Source organism: Lathamus discolor, chromosome 6, assembly GCF_037157495.1.
Source record: "Lathamus discolor isolate bLatDis1 chromosome 6, bLatDis1.hap1, whole genome shotgun sequence".
Classification (NCBI taxonomy): domain Eukaryota; kingdom Metazoa; phylum Chordata; class Aves; order Psittaciformes; family Psittacidae; genus Lathamus; species Lathamus discolor.
Window position 1 is genome coordinate 29,990,638 of NC_088889.1, and position 25,035 is coordinate 30,015,672.

Consider the following 25,035-nt stretch of genomic DNA (forward strand, 5'->3'; position numbering starts at 1 on the left):
AGCACCTCCCGTATGAAGATAGGCTGAGAAAGTTGAAGCTGTTCAGCCTGGAGAAGAGAAGGCTGCATGGAGACCTCATAGCAGCCTTCCAGTATCTGAAGGGGGCCTATAGGGATGCTGGGGAGGGACTCTTCATTAGGGATTGCAATGACAAGACAAGAGGTAAGGGGTTAAAACTTAAACAGGGGAAGTTAAGTTGGATATAAGGAGGAAGTTCTTTCCTGTTAGGGTGGTGAGGCACTGGAATAGGTTGCCCAGGGAGGTTGTGAATGCTCCATCCCTGGCAGTGTTCAAGGCCAGGCTGGACGAAGCCTTGTGTGGGATGGTTTAGTGTGAGGTGTCCCTGTCCATGGCAGGGGGGTTGGAACTAGATGATCTTGAGGTCCTTTCCAACCCTTACTATTCTATGATTCTAATACGGGGACACATGTTAGGAGGAGCTATCCCCCATGTCTCCCAGCACTGCAATAAGTACTTGCTTGTCAACTTGAAAACTTTGTTGGCGAGTTTGCCCCTGGAGTTTTCTCCGAATCAAATATTGAAATAATATGGATTAGTTACCAATAAATAGATAACTGTCCTGGGTTCAGCAGTAGCAGTCATTTTTCTCCTTCTTAGTACCTGGTGCAGGGCTGTGGTTTTGACTTTCAGCCTGGGAACAGTGCTGATAACACTGATGGTTTCAGTTACTGCTCAGCGATGTTTAGTTTAGACAGGACACCTGACCCAAACCAGCTAAAGAGATATTCCATATCACAGCACGTCATGCCCACTATATAAACTGGGGGCAGTTACCTGGAAGGGCTAGATCACTGCTCGGTCGGGCTGGGTATTGGTCGGCGAGTGGTGAGCAGTTGTGTTCTCTTCCCTTGTTATTCCCCTTATCATTATTATTATTGGTGGTAGCAGTTGTGGTTTGTGTCATACCTTAGTTACTGGGCTGTTCTTATCTCAACCCATGGGGGTTACATTTTTTGATTCTCCTCCCCATCCCTCTGGGAGTGGGGGGAAGAAGGGGGTGGGAGTGAGAGAATGGCTGCTTGGTACTGAATTACCGGCTGGGCTTAAACCATGACAGTTCTTTTTGGTGCCCAACGTGGGGCATGAAGGGTTGAGATAACAACACTAACTATTCTATGATTCTATGATTCTATGGTAATGACTTGTAATACAATAGAATCATTGATCATCTGGCTTGCGTTCTCAGTGTGGTCACAACCTTGGGAAGCATATAATAGAAGTGTTTAACAATTATACATCTTTTTTTCCCTCCTCGGGTGGTCAACCCGTGAGGGAGACATTCTGTTATGCTCCCAGCCTCCCACCCCCACCCCCCCCCCCCCAGACTGTTTACAGCATCATTTGAGAGTTCTAAAGGTTTTGAATGGCCTTTGGATACCCTTGAGACCTGCCTGCTGATTGTGATGGGGATCACCATGTTGGCACGCATACAGAGTGTGTTTTACCCACAACCATTTCATCTGATCTGAAGAGTTAAGCGGAGTCATGTCTGGGCCTTATCTAGGGTTAGACGACAATATAGGACCAGGAGATTTTCCCCAAGGCTGGACAGTCATGAGTGGCAGGGTGTGTGGGATAGTATGGGCAAGTATCTAGGCCAGTGGGCCCCTCCAGTGCTTTGGAATTTCACCACTGAACAAGTGCAAAATCCAGAAAAATTAGTAAAACACTTAAATGAGGTGTGTTGTCATCCTGGTCATACACCAGAGAGGGACAAATCATGGCAATGTGCTGGGGCTTGGCCTGTGCTTACAGAGCCCTGTTCAACATCGTCCAGCACCTTCAAAGGGAACAAGATGTCCCTGGATCTGATGGCAAAGCAACAGACAGCGCAGCTACTCCAGCTCCAAGCACAGCAGCTACACCAGCCCCAGCAACAAGAACAGCAGCTACTCAAACTCTGATCGCAACAGACAGCGCAGCTAATCCAACTCCAAATACAGCAGCTACACCAACCCCAGCAACAAGTACAGCAGCTACTCAAACTCTGACCACAACAGACAGCATAGCTACTCCAGCTCCAAGCACAGCAGCTACACCAGCCCAGTAAAAGAACTGTCATGGTTTAAGCCAGCTCACGTTGCCGCTCGCTCCCCCCCCACTTTCTGCCCCCACTCCCAGACGGCTGGGGAGGAGAATTGAAAGAATGTAACTCCCACAGGTTGAGATAAGAACAGCCCAGTAACTAAGGTATAACACAAACCACTGCTGCTGCCACCAATGATAATAATGATAAAGGAAATAACAAGGGAAGAGAACACAACTGCTCACCACTCGCCGACCGATACCCAGCCCGACCGAGCGGTGATCTAGCCCTTCCAGGTAACTGCCCCCAGTTTATATAGTGGGCATGACGTGCTGTGGTATGGAATACCTCTTTGGCTGGTTTGGGTCAGGTGTCCTGTCTCTGCTTCCTCCCCGCTTCCCCTCCTCCCTGGCAGAGCATGAGGCTCACAAAGTCCTTGGTCAGAGTAAACGTTACTGAGCAGTAACTAAAACCATCGGTGTTATCAGCACTGTTCCCAGGCTGAAAGTCAAAACCACAGCACTGCACCAGCTACTAAGAAGGAGAAAAAATGACTGCTACTGCTGAACCCAGGACAATAATAAAGCATTCTAAGCTTTTCTTTAGCCATGATTTACTGCTCTGCATGCCATAAAATTGAACTGAAATACACACACTAAAAAACAGTCAGGATAAATTGGACTTTAACAATTTGATGTGTAATGCTACAAAGTCATGCTTCAGATGGTCATGAATAAAAAGGTGTTGCTTACAGCAAAACAGAATCCCATTTTCTAACCAATACAGCTGACATTATCTCTGTAGCAGGCACTCAGTGGTGCAAGCACTTTCTGCAACATGTGGTGTGACCCTATCACTGTAAATGATGCACATCCAGTTTTCTCACTGGTTTGCAAAAGGCTTTCTGCACCTTGCATAATCACACCCTCCAGTTAATCTGTAAATTCTCTAGAGCATGTACTGTAATCTGAGTTTGGCACACCATCCAGCACAGCAAGACAGTTGTGATTAGGGCCTCCACACAACACAGCAATACAGAAACATCATTAATAATAATAAACAGTTCACATTTGGAATGAAAAGCAAAAGAAGCATCCAAAAGTCTAAGAAATGAATCGTGGACAAAAAATGAATCAAGGGAAGTGAACTGTTGGGAGTTTTCTTCCAAGTGTGTTTTCTTTTCAATATACTCTGATAAATATCCAGAGGGCACTTCAAATCTTGAGTTTCCTAGTGCAAATGAAGGGTGAATGAACAATAACAGACATTTGGGTTGTTTTTATTTTTAGTAAGCGGTGGCACATAATCAATTTTTCCTACTAACACTCTAGAATTTGGAGGTAAAATGCAATGTGTACGTGCAGAGATTACCATCAGTAAGTCCCTGCAAAAACATGAATAAAACATTACATCATTCCATACGAGCAGAGGCACTGATAATTGTTGTGTGGCTCAGTATTTCATTCTGCACTTTGTTCTAAAAAGGAGATGATATTTTACAATATTTAAGGCATACGGAAGATTTTGCTCATTAGGACATCAAGAGATTATTTTAAATAGAACAAACCAAATGTATCTCAATCGGGCTAAAAATGGAAGATCAATTTATTTCTGAGAGCATGGTGTGAAGATTATAATTAGGTGATCAGGGAAGTGATGTGTATGCACATGCTCTGGGGGTGTTTGTCAGATGGTGTGAATCTCCTATCCTCTCATCTCAGAAAGCACATTCACCTGCATGTAAATGCAATTAGCTTCCATTTCCCACTCCTCCAGAGCAAGGTCTGTAACTCAATGTTTTATAACCTGTCTTCTGCACCGTGTGGCAGGAGGAGCTGGTCAGCTTACTTTTGGTGCACTTCCCAGCTGTCTAGCCCATGAGACCACGCAGTCCTTGAAGATAATGACATTGTGCTGCAATCAAGGGGTGACCTCTATGCTTTAAAAAATCTAAAGCAAAAGCACATGGTAGCCTTCCCCGCTTCCAACTGGCCAGATGTCTCCCCAAGTTGTTACCCAACACACTATTTGTCTGAGTCATAAGAAACAAGGCTTATTTTAGCTACTAAAAGGGTGATTATTGAAGAACAAGATCTTGGCACTACGATTTCATCATCCATTTTGACTACAGTCTGGTTTATATTACAATATAAAAATCACCAACGAAGCAAACATTCAGCCTGCAAGGCTTCTTTGCCTTCCCTTCTCATTTTCACTACCTGTAACATGTGAGCCAGGCTTGCTGGAGGGAAGAATGGAGTTTTTCAACTACCTACAGAACTTTGGCAACAAATATGTAACTAGTTCCCATCACCTGAAAACCAAGCAGGCATACTATTTCCCCTCAGTCTAAAATCTTTGTAACCTGAATCTTATTTAACTTCAACTGGTTCTTATTTCTACGCTGGTCTCAGTAAGCCACTGCTAAAATTGTAACAATGATCTTATAAATCATGAATGACATATAGAGGCAGGGGTTGTCTCACACTGTTGATATTTAAGCCTCTCGGCTGCAACCATTTCTCCTAATAGATATATTTAAATTAACAATTCCATGCACATTACAACTACTGCAGTTTAGTTTCCTGTAGTTTTGTGTCTGTTGGTTGCTCACCTTTGATGGACAAGACAAATGAAGCCTTTTCTGTAGTTACAACATCTAAAAGGACCCAAATGAGAAACAGATCAATGAGTCAAAAAAAAATTAGCACAGAAATCCTAGACCTAAACCCATATATGTATAAGCAGGCAATATGATCATATATATCACATTTAGACAGAAAACCAGGGTAAAATAAGGCTAAGCTGAACACTGTGTATTCAGTCGTATTCCACGATCTTGGTTCCTAATAGCAGGGAATGGAAACTGGGCACAAGAAAAGAGACAGAAATAGGAGATGGGGAGGCTCTAGTGGGCAGCAGCTCAAAGCAGCTAAGCTCTGCCTGCCAGTTTTATTAGCTCTCCTGACAGCAGCAACAACAGCTTGCAAAGACCCATTATTTACAGAGCATAGGCCTCCCCTGAATAAAGGCATAACCCTGACAGTGCAAATTTCATCTATTAAATTGCAATTACAAAAATTCCCTCATCTCACTGTGGGTATGGAAGTCAAAGGTTGTGGTTCTCTCAGATTCTATAATACTGGAGACTATACAAATAACTAAACTGGTTAAAAACCCCAAGGTGTACAAAATACTGTCTATCATCTCAACTCACGGTGTTTCTCCTCCATTCGCAGGCTAAAACCAGTATGAAAACAGTCCACAGCACAGGCAAATACATTGAAAGCTGTTTTTCCCTAGCTTCTTAGTAAGCTGCTTAGCATTATGGGATGTTATGCCAAGTAGTAGTTAGGGAAGTCTGCTGCATTCAGGCAATTTAACTAGAGAGATGCTTGGAGCACAGTGCAATGCCACGTGGGAGGAAGGCTTCCCTCCAGAAATGGACTGTCAGCAAGTCCGGAGGGGATATAAGCAGTCGTAGCTCACCTTTACCAACCAAGAATGGTCACAGATGTGGCTTTCAGCTTACTGAGCATTTTCTGCCATGTGAATTCATTAGATTTTTGGCCCGTGCATAAAACCTTTTTCTCAGACCTTCTCACATGTAGACACATGGTGCTTAGTTCTGTCAGACAGCACAAGTAGGTTTATATTAGTTTTATTTTTCTAATGAAATGTTGACATGCATTTTTGACCACTTTCTTCAATTTAGAAAACAGCAAGCTTATAGACCGAGTGGCTGCTATGTTCCAGTCCTGACTGTGTCCACAGACACCTTTCTTTAGAGAAAATACAGAAGGAATGGTAGCAGCAATGGTGGGTAAAGCTACAAGCATTATTACTGCTGGCACCTCTGTCCATCTAGATGTATGAAACAATAATTTCTGATACAGAGAGAGGTTGCTGGAAATGGGGAAGGCAGTGGAGTTTATTTCCAGGTGAACAGTACGTATTTCCAGCATGAACACTAATGCTGGACCCTGACAGTGGTCTGTCTGTTAACAAGCTCACAGCAGTTTGGAAAAGCAAGGAGCTGAATAAATGCTTAACATAAGCAGCTAGGGAAGTCTCAAGGACAAAGGATTCGTGCTGACAGCTTGCCTTGCAGACACCTCAGTACCTGGGTGTAACAAGCTTGTGAGACACATCACACAAAGCAACCAGAACACAGGCGTGTGGCAAGGGGGCCGGCGGCAGGGTACACCTGGTCCGGCCTCAGCTCCCCAGGACACCGGGCTGCGGGCGGGCGCCTCCCCAAGCTCGGGCAGCCCATCGGCACTAGCCCACCGTCCATTTTGCAGGTTGGAGGGTGAGGCCCCCCCAACAAGGGATGAGTGGAAACCGTGAATGGTCGCAGAGTAACGCCTGCGGTGACTTTGCCGAGCCACCTCAGCCCTCGGCGTGAGCTCCGCTGTGCCACGGGTGCCCTCGCACGCCCCAGCTGTGACAAGGAAAGGCACCGAGCGCCTCCAGGGCCGCCTACCACCGCTAACCGACACCCCCCGTACCCCCGCCATTCGCGGAAGCCCCGTCCGGCGCAGCCCGCCCCCGCCCCGCCCCCGCCCCGCCCCCACGGACCACGTGTCCCTGTCGCCGCAGCGGCCCTGCGCAGGCGCGGTGCCCGCTCCCCCTGCCCGGCTGAGGCTGGGGCTCGCGATCAAAATGGCGGCGGCCGGAGCGGGACTGAGGCTGGAAAGGAGCGAGTGTTGCTGAGGCGGTGGGATGGCGGCGGCGAGTGGCTGCCGGAGGTGAGGCGTCTGCGGGGAGCTGCGCTGTCAGCGTGGGCTGGTAGGGCGGGCCGGGCTCCGTGTCGTGATGGCAGAGGAGGGGGCGAGACCGTCGATACCCCCCCGCGGCGGGGTGCCCTGGGCAGGGGCTGGGTGCGCGCCCGCCGGGCTGGCAGTGCTCCGTGCCGGCTGCGGCTGATTCCTCCCGCCCCAGCTCCATACCTCCTACCCTGCAGCTGAGTCGCTGCGGCGGGACTAAGGTGCAGGCCCCCACCGCCCCGCAAGGCCTCCCGCCGAGAGGAGCGGCCCTTCCCCTCCTGCCGCTCCCGGGGCGCGGGCCGGGCTCGCAGGGGTCCCCCGGTGCTGAGTACCGGCGGTGTTCTTGCCTCACTGTCTGCTGAGGACGCCCCTTCCACTGCGGAGCTCTCGCCGCCCGGCGCGGCGTGGCCCTTCGGTGCTGGGCGGCCCTGGCGCCGCTCCCCGCGGAGCGCTCGGGGGTTTGTTGGAGTCGCCTCACGCAGGAGCCGGTGCAGGACTTGTGTTGCCAGTGCTGCGGTGCTCCTCTCGTGTTCGGCTGTGCGAGAGCGACCCGGTCGCTCACCGTGGGCTGCGGGGTCCCGCTTGTGTGCCCGGCCGTCCAGCCAGTCCTTTGGAGGTTCTGCTTTGCGATTGCCGCCTCCCTGGAACGTGTGAGGTTGTGTCCTGCTCATCTCCGTACAGGTGTTACTGTGGTGTTCTTGGAGGGAACTTGGAGAGCTTTGTAAGTGATGAGCATGTTTGTGCCTCTGGAATATTCTTGCTGCCGGTGGGATAGTGCTTTGCTGTTGGTTCATGTTTCTACTTTCTATGCCCTGCCATCCCATTTGAGGCCGTTGGATGAAAGATGATACACATTTCAAGTGCTAACATAAAATATGATAGTAAGGTAATAAAATATGTGTTGATACGATGATACTTCATTTGGGTGAGAATTTAGCTTGGGGAGTGTAGCTTCACTCAAGACTTTGTTCCAAACCAGTGTAATGTAACACGCAGATTTAAAGTGTTTGGCAGATATACTGTTGGCATGTAGTCACCTCAGGTTTTACCACATACTGTATGCTCTGTTTTCATTTAGAAATGGAGAAAATAAAAACAGAAACTCAGATAAAAAACTTTATTCTCATATATTTTTTGAGGCACTTGAAGCTTGATGAGTTAAGGCTTTACCCTTTTTGTCTGAAATCTATTGGGGGAAAAAGGAGCAGTATTCTAATAGTCTCCTTTATAATTGCAAATATATATATCGTGGACAATTTTCATCCTAGTTCAGTATTAGTATGCTGCTTTAAATGGGGAGGTGAAGGGAGGGTAATTCCTTTTCAGATCCAGTGAGGTTAGATTCTTCTTTATTTAAACCTTCTTCTGAAGAAATTGATAGAAATATTTCTTCCTCCTTTCTCCCTTCGTCTCCTTGTTGACTAACAGTCTGCTGCACCAGAACAGAATTAATTCTATAGACATTATTTTTGAGCATGTGGAGCAAGTGTCTTTTAGTAATGAACAGACGTTGTGGACCATGATGTTTGAAAGGCAAGGTCTGAGTGCTTAATTTCCAGAATATCTGAATGAAGGTAATGTATTGGTAAGTCATGGCTTGTGATGTTTTCTTCCTTGGTGGAATAATTTAATTCTAGTTTTAGTTGATAGACCAAAGCATAATTTTGCCATTAAAGAGCTTGCTACTTTGCTATATCAAATAATGTTGTGTAAATATAACTGTCTGTTCATGCTTACATGTAAACCTGCGATGACTGTCTGGGGGATTAAGCTTGTATCTTTAGTTACAACATGAAGCTGCAGTTCACTTTTTTTTTGTTCAGATTTAGTTAGGCTGGCATAGTTAGACTACATACAAGTAATATTGCAAATAGGGTTCAGTATTTTGTGTAGAATGTACAGCCAGTATTGGTTTTTGTTCATTGGAGATGGAAAAAAAAAGCTATTGAATTCTTTGTATTCTGGCTCAGCTGCACTAGGCATTGTTTTAGTTGCTTTCAAACTCTAGCCAAAATATAAATGGGTTTGACATTCTAATCTAATTTTGTATGTTTAAACATACAAGGAGCACAGACACAAGTCATCTTGGATCGCTTTCTATGGCATTGTTGTAATTGCTGGCTTTTAAAAATCCTTGCCTCTTACTAACATAAGTGAATTTTCTTCATGCATCCCGATTCTCTTGCTGAGTCATAGATAGAGTAGTGGTGTAATGCTTGTAGCTGGCATTGAGTGATTTGCAAAGAGTCATACATGAAATAATAGAATTATATGTATAAGCTCCATTGGAAGACTTGCATGGGCTTGTCATGGTGACTTTTTATTTTTTTTTTTCCCTTGTTTGCAAGCTTGTCTGAGAAGCTCAGAACGTTGTGTTGTGAATATCGCTTGTTAAATTATAGTAGAATACGCTGTCTTTGTAGCCAGCTCTTTGAATTTTATTCAGTGGGGCTGTCAGAGCTTCATGAATAGACTAACAAAATATTGAGTCTTCATTTTGAAAGTGGCCTTTGAAGTTGCTGCGCACATGATGTCAGGTTTACAGCTCTCACTGATGACAATTGACCTAGAGGCTTATAGGGCATGAATGCTAGGCTTGGACAATGTCTTCCTCTGTCCTGCTTTGCAGGCTGCATTAGTGTTATGGTGTCTTGTGGTCCTGCTGTGTCCATAGGAGGCGGTGTAACACTAGGCCTGCCCCTCATGCTACCTGATGCTAGTTTGGTGTTGATATAGTAGACCATGTGCAAGAAAAGGGGAGTGTATTCCAATGTCTGGCTGTGCAGTGACGACCAAGATAATTGTGGCTGGCTGGCTGCCTTCCAGAGAAGAAAAAGTAAGATGAAACAAAACATCCTATGGACATCTGTTACGGACTGCAAGTAGTTCCCATTAATCAAACAAAAGATCTATAAATAAAATGTGATATTGCTTTTAAGAAGAAATAACTATATTCTTAATAATACTAATGAGAATCTGACCACTCTTGTAGCTCATCTTGATATAAACACCTGAATTTCAGACTCTAATTTTTCATTTCTGTTTTCTGAACACATTTACATGAATTTTGATTCCTGTTACTGGATCAATGGCTTGTACCATTTCTTTTTCACACAAGTCTAGAAACCTGGTGCACAAACTATTGTGCATGCAGTGAAGACTGGGAATCCTAGTTCAGATGTGAGTGTTAGGTGATGATTCATGTAGCTATTGATCTGTTTCGTTACCCAGGTTCTTTTAAAGATACATTGACAAGCCATATTCTTCAGTCTTTGGACAGAAGCTATTATGGATTTTTAGAATGGTCTTTGTTATGTTGGCTTACCAGTATGCCTGCGCTACAACAAGAAGAGAATGCAGATGCAAAATTTGATGCTAGTCTTGCATTTTGTGCCTGTCTGGTCTGTCCTGCATGTCTCCCAAAAGTATGCCTGTTATAATGATGCCTTCTGTATAATGAGTGGATGCTAGGCGATCTTAAGTCCTTGTGCAATTTATGTAGAAACAGTGAAAACTGTGTGTTAGGGAGAGTAGATATGGGCAAGAGGAAAAATGAATAGGAAGGAGTTGAATGTCAGTGATGGCATATGCAACATGTACCATACCTCACTGTCTGAAGTTCTGTGAAGTTTTAGCATTTTGCTTTCATCTTAGTCTCTTGACTGTGGTGTTCTGATTTCTAGTGTTCAAGCAAAGAGATCAAATCATGTCAGAGGTTCATCTAAAACTGGAGGGGATCTGAAGTATCTAATTTCTTTGTCCTTGGCACTACGGCAGGTCGCTTCTTTCCTTTATAAGGGTGCCCGTGAGGTTCCTGGTATATGCTTAGTGACAAAATTGGCTTAAGTAATTGTATTCCATAGCTGCTTTTTCCTGCACAGTCCCCTCAGCTGTGTTGGTAGAGCCATTTACATGGCTTCAGTCTGAAGTATTGCAGAAAATTGATCTGTCTGAAAAATAAACAACTACAACACAAAATAACTTCATACCAGGTTCCTGGTCTAGGTTGTCACATTGCTATGGAAAGCTTGTTTGCTGGCGCAGTGTAGAAGCAGGGTCAGATAGGTAAAGGGGATCTGGGGGTAGGAGTGTGTTGCCTGAAGTGTATTAGATTGAAGTACATCTGCAACTATATGCTTAGTTAAATTTAAATCCAATTTAATTGCTCCATTGGGTGTGTTGTGCAAGGTTACACCCAACACTACTGAACGTATACTTAAACAACTGGTGGGCTTGCAGACGTGTGTTCCGCCTTTTGGGAATTTTCTGTTATCAGTGGGTTTAAACCGTTTCCCTAGGTGAAAAATATGAATTACCATGTTATACCAGAGTGATACAGCATGCAAAATAAATTCAATAGCAGTCCATACTGGTTAAAAATGAACAACTTTCAGTAAGATGTGGGGGTGCAACACGTGAGGGTAACACCTTCCTAGATCAGTTTCTAAGTTTCAAGAGTGTCTTCCAGAGATCTTGCATTATTTTTCGAACTTGAAATTCTGTTGCTAGCTGTTAGTTGTGTAAATGTCTGATCATTCTGTAAATACTATTTGTTCTTTGTTCTCAAATCTTGTCTGAATTCAATGGTTATGTATGTTCTGTACAACACTGAAACTCCATTTTATGTTCAGTTCTTCCTGTATTAGAAAGATTGGATTTTTTTTTTTCTGTCCCTCTTTGCTATTTTTACTTGTCATATGCTGTTTCCTGTTCACTATAGTAAACTGTAGAGAGTAGAATGCACAGACCAGTCAGTCTCACCTCTGTGCCTGGCAAAATCCGGGAGCAGATTCTCCTGGAAGGCATGCTAAGGTACATGAAAAACAACAAGGTGCTTGGTGACAGCCAGCATGGCTTCACTAAGGGGAAATCCTGCCTGACCAATTTGGTGTCCTTCTATGATGGGGCTACAGAACTGATGGACAGGGGTAGAGCAGTTGATGTCATCTACCTGGACTTGTGCAAAGCGTTCAACACTGTCCCACACGACATCCTTGTCTCTAAATTGGAGATACATCAATTTGATGGATGGATCACTTGGTGGATAAAGAACTGGCTGGATGGCCGCACACAAAGAGTTGTGGTCAATGGCTCAATGTTTGTCTGGAGAGCAGTAACGAGTGGTGTCCCTCAGGGATCGGTGTTGGGACCGGTCTTGTTTAACATCTCCATCGCTGGCATGGACAGTGGGATTGAGTGTGCCCTCAGCAAGTTTGGTGGTGACACCAAGCTGTGTGGTTTGGTTGATACCCTGGAGGGAAGGGATGCCAGCCAGGGGGACCTTGACATGCTTGTGAGGTGGGCTGATGCCAACCTTATGAAGTTTTACAATGCCAAGTGCAAGGTCCTACAGCTGGGTTGGAGCAATCCCAGGCAGAGCTACAGGCTGGGCAGAGAAGAGATTCAGAGCAGCCCTGCAGAGAAGGCGTTGGGGGTGCTGGTCGATGAGAAAATGAACATGAGCCGGCAGTGTGCGTTTGCAGCCCAGAAAGCCAGCCGTATCCTGGGCCGCATCAAAAAGAGTGTGACCAGCAGGTCCAAGGAGGTGATCCTGCCCCTCTACTCTGCTCTTGTGAGACCTCACCTAGAGTATTGTGTGCAGTTGTGGTGTCATCAGCATAAAAAGGACATGGAACTGTTGGAACAAGTCCAGAGGAGGGCCACAAGGATGATCAGGGAACTGGAACACCTCCCATATGAAGACAGGCTGAGAAAGTTGAGGCTGTTCAGCCAGGAGAAGAGAAGGCTGTGTGGAGACCTCATAGCAGCCTTCCAGTATCTGAAGGGCTGCTGGGGAGAGACTTTTCATCAGGGACTGTAGTGACAGGACAAGGAGTAATGGGTTAAAACTTAAACAGGGGAGGTTTAGATTGGATATAAGGAGGAAATTCTTTCCTGTTATTGTGGTGAGGCACTGGAATGGGTTGCCCAGGGAGGTTGTGAATGCTCCATCCCTGGCAGTGTTCAAGGCCAGGTTGGATGAAGCCTTGGATGACATGGTTTAGTGTGAGGTGTCCCTGCCCATGGCAGGGGGGTTGGAAACTAGATGATCTTGAGATCCTTTCCAACCCTAACTATTCTATGATTCTGTGTAATTTTTTTAAATCTCTCTTAAAAGAATATCTTTCTATTGTTTTTGTTACTGCTATTCCTCATCTTCTTAAAGAGTCCTCTTTGATACAGGATTATGTCAGTATGCTAACTTGCAGCTTTTAAGATGAATCTTTTGTGGCATTTGTAATAACTTCAAATCTTCAGTGTTATCTAGTGGGAAGTGCTTTAAAGATATACTAAGCTAATTAACAGTATGCAAGATTCCTGTAATTTGGAAGTTGTATCCAAGATCTGTTAACTCTGTTTCAGGATAACTATTAAGCTGTTGCCGTTTGACACTTCTGCTGATGGTAACAATGGCTAAACTCAAACCAGTTGGTTGAAACATCAGTGTAATAATCTACTGTTGCTTGGTTTTTTAGTTGCGCATGTTATTTTGTCATCTAGTACTTGCAGAAGCTCTGTGTGATAATTAAGAGGTGCAAAATGCATCTGGGTGCTTGCATGTGTGTTTTAGACTTTAGTTCAGGTCAGAGAACACTGTTCTTTCTTACAGTCCAGAACTGAGATTTAAATCAATGTTTGGAATACAAAGAGCAAGAATACCAAGGTCTTGTGAAGGCATCAAACTTGAGTAAAATTATGCCTATTTATATGCAAATTAAAGGGTTTTTTTGAGTGACCAGGTAGATAACATTGCATTAGTGAGAAATTGGACTTTTGCTTTGCTTTGCTTTAGCTTTGTCTGCTATCCCAGATCTCTGTACTTATAATGAAGTCTGTAAACAACTTCTGTGATCGGCAGGTTATTCTCATTGCTTTAAAAATAATCAATATGCGTGGCAAAAGTTCCTTTTCATGCTCTTTCTCCTCACCCCAGTATTTGAAATGCTGCTTGAGAGCTGACTGAAAAACTCTGAAATAAAAAATCTAGTCAGAATGCAATGAGGCATTATTTTCTGGACCTGTGCTCCTTTACTCTTCCAGCTTTTTTGATCTCCTGCTTTAGCTTTATTCTCATGATGATGCTTGATGTAAAGGTTTGTGTGTGGGGGGGGAATGGTTCCTTGACCATTAGAACTGAGGAATGAGGGCTGCTGTGTATTTGGTGATCTTTGACTTTGTCTAGAAAGATGCAAGTCCTTTTTGAAGCTTTTCTGTTGCTGTGGTTGTGATTGTGCTCATATATGAAAGTTCTGTAGTGTTTAAGATGAAGTTGTGCTAAAGTACTTTGTGTTAGTGGAGGCATTTAGAGGTTTCCTTTCATATACTTGGATGTCTATTTCTTAAAATACATGAAGGTTAACAACCTCTGGAGCTGCTTGTGGTATTTAACTGAATGACCAGAAGAGTTTGTCTTGGAGAAGGGAGGAATGTATGCATATACACAGTGGAATTTTGTATTGGCTATTAAAGTTTAAAAAAAAAAAAAACCACAGACTAATCAAATGTGGGAGTATATTAAAGAATGATGTCCTCTGCTGTGGTTTATCCTGTAATGGACATCTCGATTTTTAGATGTCTCAAGAGGAGAAATGAAATACTAGAATGTGGTCAGAGAAGATAACATTAAATGAATCCATGAACTTATGATTCTATTAAAGTCATTCTAGTAGTGACTATAGCTCACTGTAATGCAGTGGAATTGCTTATACTGACATTTTTAAGTTGAGGATGCCTTTGTCAGTCTGTAGCGAGGTACTTCAAAGAAGTTTTTGAAGTAGGTTGTTTATTGTACTTCAGACACTAGCATGGTGGAAGAATGCTGAGTTAAAACACACAGTCGATGCAGGAAATTTTGTATTATGCAGTGTAGTGATGGCCTCAATACTGAATGAGGAAGAATCTAAGCTGTGTCAATACTCTTCAGCTCCTGAGAGACAACAGTTGTTACTGGTGAGCTGGACGTAAGCACTGTAATTCTTACAAAGCAGTGTCTATAACAGAATGAGGAGTTGCCAGTCAGTGTCATTGTGAGTCCCCTCTCTCCCAATGTACTAAGTTATCTCCATCTCCTCTGCAGTTTATTTTCATGGCTGATATGGGGATTTAGCTTATCTAAATTTTGGATAAGAATGTGTTTACTGCCTTAAATTCTCAAATCCTAACTCAGCTGACTTTTTTTTTTTTCTTTATAGCAAAAAATAATATTCAAGAGAAACATTTTCTGCATTTGTTTTTAATCGTATTGTTTGGGTCAGAATGTACCTCCCGCTTCTTACTTGGCCCTTAAAATCTCTAAGATTTAATCCTTTATTAAACACTTCTGGAAATATGCATTTGGACTGGAAATGCCAAAATAACCTTCTAGCACAGTAAGGTGTCATATAGTGTAAGATTATTGCCTCTCTAATAGTGCTTTGTAGTTCTAGACACAAGCCTGAAAACTTAATAACCCCTGGTAAACAGATTCTTATATATACTTCTGTGCTGAATCAAAGCTGCTTGTCTGTAGCTGAATTTAACCAAGATCTTTGGTGCTGAAATCTGGACACTTAACTGTTTCAAGTTGGTTTTCAGGCTTAAGTTATGTTAATCAGAAAATGATCTTACTCAGAAGTACAGTCCTAAAGCAGATTTTCCAAAAGATCTGTCCTTGCTACTCAAGGCTTTTCCATTTTAAGGAAAATAAAATTTATTTTGTTTTGCTTGAAGTTTCTTAAGACATCTGAGTTTCTCTGCTGAGAATATCTAAAGTAATTTTGTTACTGAATAGTTCCTTAGTTAATTCTTGGCTTAAAATTTGCTAGTTTGGATTAACAGAATTGTACCAACCTGGATATTTTCCCACCACCATTTTAGAGACCTACATACCTTTCTCCTTCTTCCATTCTTTGCTTATTCTGCTTTTAGCTACCAACCTACCTTTCTGGAGCATTAAATTAGAAAATGTCTCATTTTGTGACTGTGTTTTACCTGCATCAAGGCTGAACTGTGTTAAGGAATAGTGATTTCCAGTAACCAGAGTGCTTATTTAAACATCTAGTGAACCAGTTTTATGCTTGGTTTAAATATGGAAGGACATGGAACTTGCACTTTTTTTTTCCCCCCACATGTACAAGATTACTGTGTTTCCTTGAAGTTACAATGAGCCTTTTGTGTTTATTAATCTGAAAACTGATCCAGTTAAAACTGTTCCTGTTATTTAAATACAAATGTGCAAATTCAATGGAAATTATCATCCGGGTAGAGAGGGAATAGAAATTGCCTTTTTGATGGCAATGTCAACTTTTCATTTCCCATTGGAGCTGCGTGCACATCTACGGGCCTATGATATAATAGGCATCACAGAAACATGGTGGGATGGCTCCTATGACTGCAGTGTGGGAATGCAAGGTTACAGGCTTTTTAGAAAAGACAAGTCCGGCAGGTGGGGGGGGGGGGGGGGGTGTTGCTGTTTAAGTTAAGGATAGGCTGGAAAATATGGAACTCTGTCTGGGGACAGGTGAGCAGTCAACAGAGAGTTTGTGGGTCAGGGTTAAAGGGAGAACAGCTATGGGGGACATTATTGTGGGGATCTGTTACAGACTGCCTGACTAAGAGGAATCTGTGGATGAGGCACTCTACAGACAGAAAGGAACAGCCTCACGCTCGCAGGCCCTTGTTCGCATGGGAGACTTCAACCACCCTGCTATCTGTTGGAGGGACGGTACAGCCCAGCACAAGCAATCCAGGAGGTTCCTTGATTGTGTGGAAGACAGTTTCCTTCTGCAAGAAATAGAGGAGCCAACAAGGAGGGGTGCCATGCTTGACCTCGTGCTCACCCACAGGGAAGGGCTGGTTGGAAATGTGACACTCCAGGGCAGTCTTGGTTGCAGCGATCATGAGATAGTTGAATTCGAGATCCTCAGGACAGTGAGAAGAGTGTGCAGCAAACTCACTGCTCTGGGCTTCAAGAGAGCAGACTTTGGCCTCTTCAGGAGCCTGCTTAGTAAGGTTCCATGGGATATATCCCTAGAGGGCAGGGGGCCCAAGACTGTTGGTTGATATTCAAGGATCACCTGCTACAAGCTCAGGAGTGTTTCATCCCAACTAGAAGGAAGTGCGTCAGAAGGGCCAGGAGTCCTCCTTGGATGGATAGGGAGCTGCTGAGGAAAATCTGATGGAAAAAAGAGGCTTATAAAAGGTGGAAGCAAGGACAGGTGGCCTGGGAAGAATACAGGGATGTAGTCCAGGAAGCTAGGGACCGGGTTAGGAAAGCCAAGGCCCAGTTAGAATTAAACTTGGCTAGGGATGTTAAGGATAACAGGAGGGGATTCGATAGGTACATAGTGAATAAAAGACAGACTAGGGACAATGTAGGCCCCCTCCAGAAGCTATTGGGAGAGCTAGCTACACAGGATTTAGAGAAGGCTGAGGTTCTGAATGACTTCTTTGCCTCGGTCTTCACTGGCAAATGCTCTGACCACACCACCCAAGTCTTGGAAGGCAGACGTAGGGGCTGTGAGAATGAAGACCCTAGGCCTACTGTAGGAGAGGATCTGGTTCGAGACCATCTTGAAAACCTGAACGTTGCACAAGTCTATGGGACCTGGTGAAATCCAACTGCAGGTCCTGAAGGAGCTGGCAAATGAAGTTGCTAAGCCACTGTCCATCCTATTTGAAAAATCATGGCAGTCAGGTGAAGTTCCTGACGACTGGAAAAAGGGAAATATAACCCCCAGTTTCAAGAAATGAATTAAGTACTGACTTATGATGGATGACCCAGGTAATTACAGACCAGTCAGTCTCACCTCTGTGCCTGGCAAAATCCGGGAGCAGATTCTCCTGGAAGGCATGCTAAGGTACATGAAAAACAACAAGGTGCTTGGTGACAGCCAGCATGGTTTCACTAAGGGGAAATCCTGCCTGACCAATTTGGTGTCCTTCTATGATGGGGCTACAGAACTGATGGACAGGGGTAGAGCAGTTGATGTCATCTACCTGGGCTTGTGCAAAGCGTTCAACACTGTCCCACACAACATCCTTGTCTCTAAATTGGAGAGACATCAATTTGATAGGTGGGCCACTTCGTGGTTAAAGACCTGGCACAAAGAGTTGTGGTCATTGGCTTAATGTCTGTCTGGAGACCAGTAACAAGTGGTGTCCTTCAGGTATCGGTGTTGGGACCGGTATTGTTTAACATCTCCATCGCTGGCATGGACAGTGGGATTGAGTGCACCCTCGGCAGGTTTGGTGGTGACACCAATCTGTGTGGTCTGGTTGATATCCTGGAGGGAAGGAATGCCATCCAGAGGGACCTTGACAGGCTTGTGAGGTGGGCTGATGCCAACCTTATGAAGCTTTACAATGCCAAGTGCAAGGTCCTACAGCTGGGTTGGAGCAATCCCAGGCAGAGCTACAGGCTGGGCAGAGAAGAGATTCAGAGCAGCCCTGTGGAGAAGGCGTTGGGGGTGCTGGTCTATGAGAAAATGAACATGAGCCGGCAGTGTGCGCTCGCAGCCCAGAAAGCCAACCGTATCGTGGGCTGCATCAAAAGGAGCGTGACCAGCAGGTCAAAGGAGGTGATCCTGCCCCTCTACTCTGCTCTCGTGAGTCCTCGCTTGGAGTATTGTGTGCAGTTCTGGTGTCCTCAACATAAAAAGGACATGGAACTGTTGGAACAAGTCCAGAGGAGGGCCATGAGGATGATCAGGGAACTGGAGCGCCTCCTGTATGAAGACAGGCTGAGAAAGTTGGGGCTGTTCAGCCTGGAGAAGGGAAGGCTGTGTGGAGACCTCATAGCAGCCTTCCAGTATCTGAAGGGCTGCTGGGGAGGTTCTCTTCATCAGGGACTGTAGTGACAGGACAAGGGGTAATGGGTTAAAACTTAAACAGGGGAAGTTTAGATTGGATATAAGGAAGAAATTCTTTCCTGTAAGGGTGATGAGGCGCTGGAGCTGGTTGCCCAGGGAGGTTGTGAATGCTCCATCTCTGACAGTGTTCAAGGCGAGGTTGGACAGAGCCTTGGATGACATGGTTTAGTGTGAGGTGTTCCTACCCCATGGCACAGGAGTTGGAACTAGATCTTCTTAAGGTCCTTTCCAACCCTAATTACTCTATGATTCTATGAATTACTGGTAAACTTCTCAAATATTGGAAGAATGAAAGAAAGTTTGAGTATAACACACACTGGCAAAGGCTTCCCTTTTTGCATTTCACCCTTGCTTTGAAGAGTGGTATTATCAAGGACAGTGGGAGACAGGAGAAAAAGACAACCAAAACTTGGTCTAAAATAAGATCAAGAGCAGTGGATTGCTTTAATGGAGTATCTCATCTGATTAGTACAATCCAAGGGACTTTTGCTTTCCCTATGAAATTTATGTCTTTGGAAAATTGTGCTTGTTTGGGTTTTTTTTTATGTTCTGGGGTAGCTCAAGAGTTTCGTTATCTTGTGGAGGGAGAGGAAGAGTTAAGGGATTTAATAAGTCTGCTCAAAGGGCAGATTGCTTTAGCAAATAGTTAAACAAAAAAACCACCTCACAAGCTCTCATAGCTGTCCAGTCTCTGTGTACATGAGGTATATGTAGGTATTCTGGATTAAATACATAAATGATTGGTTCCTCTGTTTTTTAGGAACAACTTGTCATGTTGAAATGTGTGATGCTGCTTTGACTGTTCTGTAAAACTTGCATGTTTATGTTACAGGATGAAAAATAAATGCTTTAGAAATGTTGAGAGGGCTTGTTGCAGGAAATCTGGAAGACATAACTTCCTTTGCTTGCCAAGGGGAGAGTAAACAAAGCTTCAACTTAATTGTAGCCTAACTACTAGAGCAGTTTTCTGACTCAGCCTTTCCTTCCTTAGCTGATTGCTGTTATCATTGAGAAAGTATATTTTCTGTTACATTTGAGTGTTTGATTTCTGTATCTTTGTTGAGGACATGCCTCAAAGTTTGTGAGCATTTAGTTCTTGCTACACTTACATAGAATCTAAATGTAGGTATTACTGAAAGTAACTACTGAAGCTAAAGCTACTCATGTAGCTAGCTTTTGGGGTTCTGATGGTTTCTGGAAGTATCTGAAGTTTGCTTGTGAGGGAGAACATTGTGTTATTAGTGTATTTTACTGTTGTATGTGCTCTTGCGCAGCCACTAAAATATCCATCTTCAGAATGGCTAAAATATTTGAACTGTACAACATTGAAATATTTCTTGGCATCAGGTGTTATATAAGTGTTACTTGTGGAAGTCAGTGTGGCTCTTAAAATTTTCTGAAGTTAATACAGAAGATAGTGTAGAAGAACTCAACGAAAGGAGAAATCTGTTAAATGTGCAAGCTTTTAAGTAACTATGAAAGTCTTGGTATATACAGAGATAGCTGATTTATGCAAAGAGGTGTAAGATCACTGTTAAAAGCCTCTGAATAAAAGCAAAACAGCCCGTAGATTTGACCAGAAATTTCAGACTTGAAGTGTCAAGTAGTTCATAACCAATTTACAAGCTCTTGAATGGGTCAGTTGGATAAATACCATGCAGTTTGATTTTTGTATTGCTGCCTGCTTCAGTGAGCAGTTAGACCTGCTAGTGACCCTGGATGTTGGGAAACAAGGGGAAGAGGTGTGGAGTGTCAGTGCTGAAACTCGAGCTGCAGAAACGGGGACTGCAAAGGAGGACTCTGCCTGTGTGTCGATGGCCAGGTGAGAGTGACTTGTTGAGGCTGAGCCTGAGCTCAGAGGGAGTGACAAAGGTGACTACAAGGGTGTAGTCTTGTGGAGTTGTGAGGCAGTTTTAATAGTGATAGTCTGGTCTCTTCAGATTAACAGCTGTGGGTTCCTGTTCCAGGTGTAGATGGCTGTCACATCCACCTCAGTTCTCTTTTTCCTGTCTGTTTCCTGTCAGCAGCCCTCTGAAATTACTTGTTCTGTGATCATGTAATCTCTGTATATAGTGTGAGGGGAAGCGGGGAAAACCCCGTGGCTAGAGCAGAGTGAGGGGAACGTACAGCTCCCTGTTAGTTTGACTTCAGTGGTAGTGTCAGATCACCCTGATGTACCTGTGAAGAGCTGACAAGCAGTGAGTCCTGCATGGACAGCTAGCTTCTTGCCATTGGTGGAGGAATTTGCTAATTTGAGGGGAAGATATTAAAGTGTGCATAGGTTTGGCCTTGTATTTTTCCCCGGATGACTAATATCTAGCTGCATATATTCTGTCATTTCAATTTAAAATTATTCCAAGCCTTCAAAAAACCAACAACCCCCATGGAGCTCTTTACTAGTAATTGCTGCTGTCTGAAGGGTTGTTAACCAGGGCCTGGTTGAAGAGAGAAATGAACTGCACAAATGCAGAACAAATGTACAACAGGCCCAAAAAAGGAACAGGAGTTTGGCTAGCTAGCAAGGGTGAGCATGACCATGGTCAATCCTAGTGATAACTCCTGCTGTATAGATTACCTGTTTCTGCTAGGACTGCCCCTGCTTTGTAGTCCCTGACAGGACTTAAATGTGGCTTCCCACATGTGTGCTAGAATGGAAGGGGACAGCTGTTCTGTAGAAATGAGTGCGTGGGACTGGGAATGTTTATTTCTTGAGGGCTGTACCAGTTGAGTATTGGTCAAACTGCGTGTTGTATATGTGGGGAGCAAGCAGCTTTTTCTTGCTGTTCTTTCCTCTTCTGGCGACATTCCTTGGGAGTTGATTGCAGCCAGAAGATGGTGATAGAGGTGATCAAGTAAATTGATCTATGGACAGAGTTCAGCCATTTGGGATGGCCTATCGTTACACGGATCCAAAATTTTGAGTCTGCTTCAACACTGGGATGCTGGAGCAATTGTTGGGAAAACCCCAGGTATTGTCATCACCAGAGACTACTACTGCTCCTCTTAAAGTTATGGAAGTTAATAAGGGAACTAAAACTGTGTGATCAAAAGGATGCTTTTTGAAGGTAAATTGAAAAAAGCAAGTGGCAAGAGAGGACAGGTGCTGCTTACTTAGTGTGGATACAGAGCATAGTGCCTGGATTGCTTTAGTAGCAAATTTAATATACTCTCAGAGGAAACATGTTCTGAAAGGAAGTGTGGTGAATGTAACTGTGCAGTGAATTTAGAAGAACTCTTGTATGCAGGAAGCTCCCAGATCCTCATTCAGAGCAAGTGGCTTTCTGTGAAGTAATTGAGCCTGGAGGAAAGGGAAAATGCAATACAAGGAGACTGTAGGATATATCCCACTGAGGTAGTACTTGATGTGAGAAGGCAGCAGCATTAAACTCCAGAGATGCATCTTCCATATGGTTGAGGTTTGAGCCAAGGCTTCCCCATCTTAGTAGACTTGCTAATTGAAAACAGCATCTTGTGTTGCATTTGGGTCACAGCTTAAGAAAGAGGAGGAATTCCCTTTCTTAATGAAACAGGGATCTTTGGGAGGTGTTCTCAAAGAAAATTGAATAAAATCATGTGAATTGTGAAACCTGCGTGGGAAGGACTACCTGCCCTGCTCTGTGAAGCAGCAAACCCGTTGAGAGACCAAGGGTGCTTGAATAGGAAGCCCATGAAATATGCTGTGTAAAGGTGGGACAGCTTAATGTGGAGAATTCTTACTTTTGCGGTATTCCTGCTTTTTCTGTGGAGGAAGAAAGAAGCAGATGGCTGAGGATACTGCTGTAATAAACGACAGGCAGTGTCTGGAGACAGAGAGGCTGACTGGTGGTTGATCCCAGTATCTGAAGCTGAATTTAGCTGAAATTTGGCTGAGTTAAATTGCTGCCTGACGACACAATTAAGTGTTGCCCGGAACTTCAGTAGAGAGAAAAAAGCAGGCTACTTTTTCTTAAAATCTGATCCTTCATGGAGGTGCTATTCTTGCGATTTGTCTTAACCAGCTATTGTATCCCCATATTTATTATACCATAGAGGATTTGCCTTTCTTAAAAAACAAAAGCACATTTTATTTGCTCAGAATTGGCCTTTCGAAAAGCTTTTAGACTCCTCTAAATGTATGACAATATGTCGGAATATTTTGCAATTATTTTAGATTGGCTAAAATTAATTATCCTCATTTTCCCTGTAAATGGGTATGTTCATGACGAATTTACTCTGTTCAGTGATATTGATAAAGATTTGGTGATAGGATTTCTCTCACTTTTCTTACAAAGCATATTTAATGACATTTTATATCTCTGTCTGATAACGTTCCTTTCAAGTAAACTTTTGAAAAATGGAAAGTCATTGAAGAATGCATACTGTCATTTCACTTCAGGAGAGTCCTAGAGGGCAGTAAATGGGCTCTTGCTGGTTTTGCTAAGTGTTTCGAATTCCACTTCAGGACCATTAGTAAGTCTTTCATGTGAGTATTGTCAATCAGAATAGACTTCTGGTAAGTTAGTGGGTGCTTGCAACCAGCTGGAAGGATAAGTGATGTACAGAGATGGAGTTTCATTAGCCAGTATATGAAAACATGGAAGTTGCTCGGGAGGAACTTTCTATTCTGTGCAGAGTTATACTGCAGTTATTCTGCGTGTGCTGTGTGTTTGGTTTTTTAGGTGCTGGAACTTTTTCTATTTAGGGGAGTATAAATATGTTGATATCTTGTGATTTGAACTGTTACTCCCTCCTGACAATGTTACTTAATAGCTTCTAGGATGCAGTACATTTACATCATACTCTAAATTAGGTTGGTAATGATAAAAAAAAATATCAAAAATCCTATTCTGAACACTATTTGCAGAGACAGCATTGAAAAGAGGGTTTTTTCCTTTATCTTTTGTCTGTATCTTTTCAACTGCCAGAATACTTTTCAGTGTTTTCAGTTTCTGAAGTGTACATACCTTCAAGACTGCATGCCTTTATACTCTTATTTTAATGTAGTTCTTTTAAATTCCACTCTGATTCCTCAAAGGACATGTTGAAAATTGATAGCTGTTTCATCATTTGTTTGGGGCGGGGGAGGAGGGAGTTGTGTGTGTATGGATTTTTTTTTCTTTTTCTTTTTGTCTTCTTTCCCCTTCCTCTCCCTAAAACTCAATCCTAGTATTCTTAACCAATCTAGAAATAAAAAGCCAGGACTACTGTGGGGTTTTTGCTGCCTCCATTTTAAAAGAACTTCTTGATGGAGAAGTGTACTACTTCATGAAAAAGAAAGTGTTTTTAAAATTCATGCTTAACTTGTAAGAAACGATTCTTTGTGATAGTGCTTTGCTAAGAATCATGTGTTTCAGCTAAGCAATGCGGTCACTTTTGTAATCTAGTTATATCTGCTTTTGCTTGCCCTCTTGTGCTCATAACTGCTGATGCGACTTAAATTTTGGTATTTTGCCATTAGATCGATTTTGTTTCCAGTTCAATAAGTCATGAAATAATACAGGTTCATTAACCCAGTTCCTGAAGGACATTGTTTGTTACTCATTTCTGTAGAGTACTATTCCAAATCAGAATCTTTCAGCTGTATCAGCTATATCTTGCTGTTGTATCATCCAGATAATTTCGAGTAATGAAAAAGGTTGACTGCTTGATGGGATAATAAAAAAATGGTGGGGCTACAGAACTGATGGACAAGGGTAAAGCAGTTGATGTCATCTACTTGGACTTGTGCAAAGCGTTTGATGTTGTCCCACACAACATCCTTGTCTCTAAATTAGAGAGACATCAATTTGATGGATGGACCGCTGGGTGGATAGCCACACACGAAGAATTGTGTTCAATGGCTCAATCTCTGTCTGGAGACTAGTAATGAGTGGTGTCCCTCAGGGATCGGTGTTGGGACCGGTCTTGTTCAATATCTTTGTCGGTGACATGGACAGTGGGATTGAGTGCACCCTCGGCAGGGTGGTGGTGACACCAATCTGTGTGGTCTGGTTGATATCCTGGAGGGAAGGAATGCCATCCAGAGGGACCTTGACTCGCTTGTGAGGTGGGCTGATGCCAACCTTATGAAGTTTTACAATGCCAAGTGCAAGGTCCTACAGCTGTGTCAGAGCAATCCCAGGCAGAGCTACAGACTGGGCAAAGAAGAGATTCAGAGCAGCCCTGTGGAGAAGGCCTTGGGGGTGTTGTTGATGGGGAAAATGACCATGAGCCAGCAGTGTGCGCTCGCAGCCCAGAAAGCCAACCGTATCCTGGGCCGCATCAAAAGGAGCGTGACCAGCAGGTCGAAGGAGGTGATCCTGCCCCTCTGCTCTGCTCTTGTGAGACCTTGCTTGGAGTATTGCGTGCAGTTCTGGTGTCCTCAACATAAAAAGGACATGGAACTGTTGGA

At 43.7% G+C, this 25,035-nt stretch overlaps 1 protein-coding gene across 8 annotated transcripts in view; it reads left to right on the forward strand.

The window, feature by feature from the left end:
- The first annotated feature begins 6,655 nt into the window (after positions 1-6,655).
- BTBD7 (BTB domain containing 7) overlaps positions 6,656-25,035 on the forward strand; it is a 63,615-nt gene continuing 45,235 nt past the window's right edge. For 5 of the 8 annotated variants that reach the window (XM_065685581.1, XM_065685586.1, XM_065685587.1 and 2 more), the window contains exon 1: positions 6,656-6,798. The gene's annotated coding sequence lies outside the window, so the exon portion shown is untranslated. Of the gene's footprint in view, positions 6,799-7,508; positions 7,703-8,244; positions 8,402-25,035 lie in introns of those variants that run through there. The other 3 variants (XM_065685582.1, XM_065685583.1, XM_065685584.1) reach the window with 3 other exon arrangements.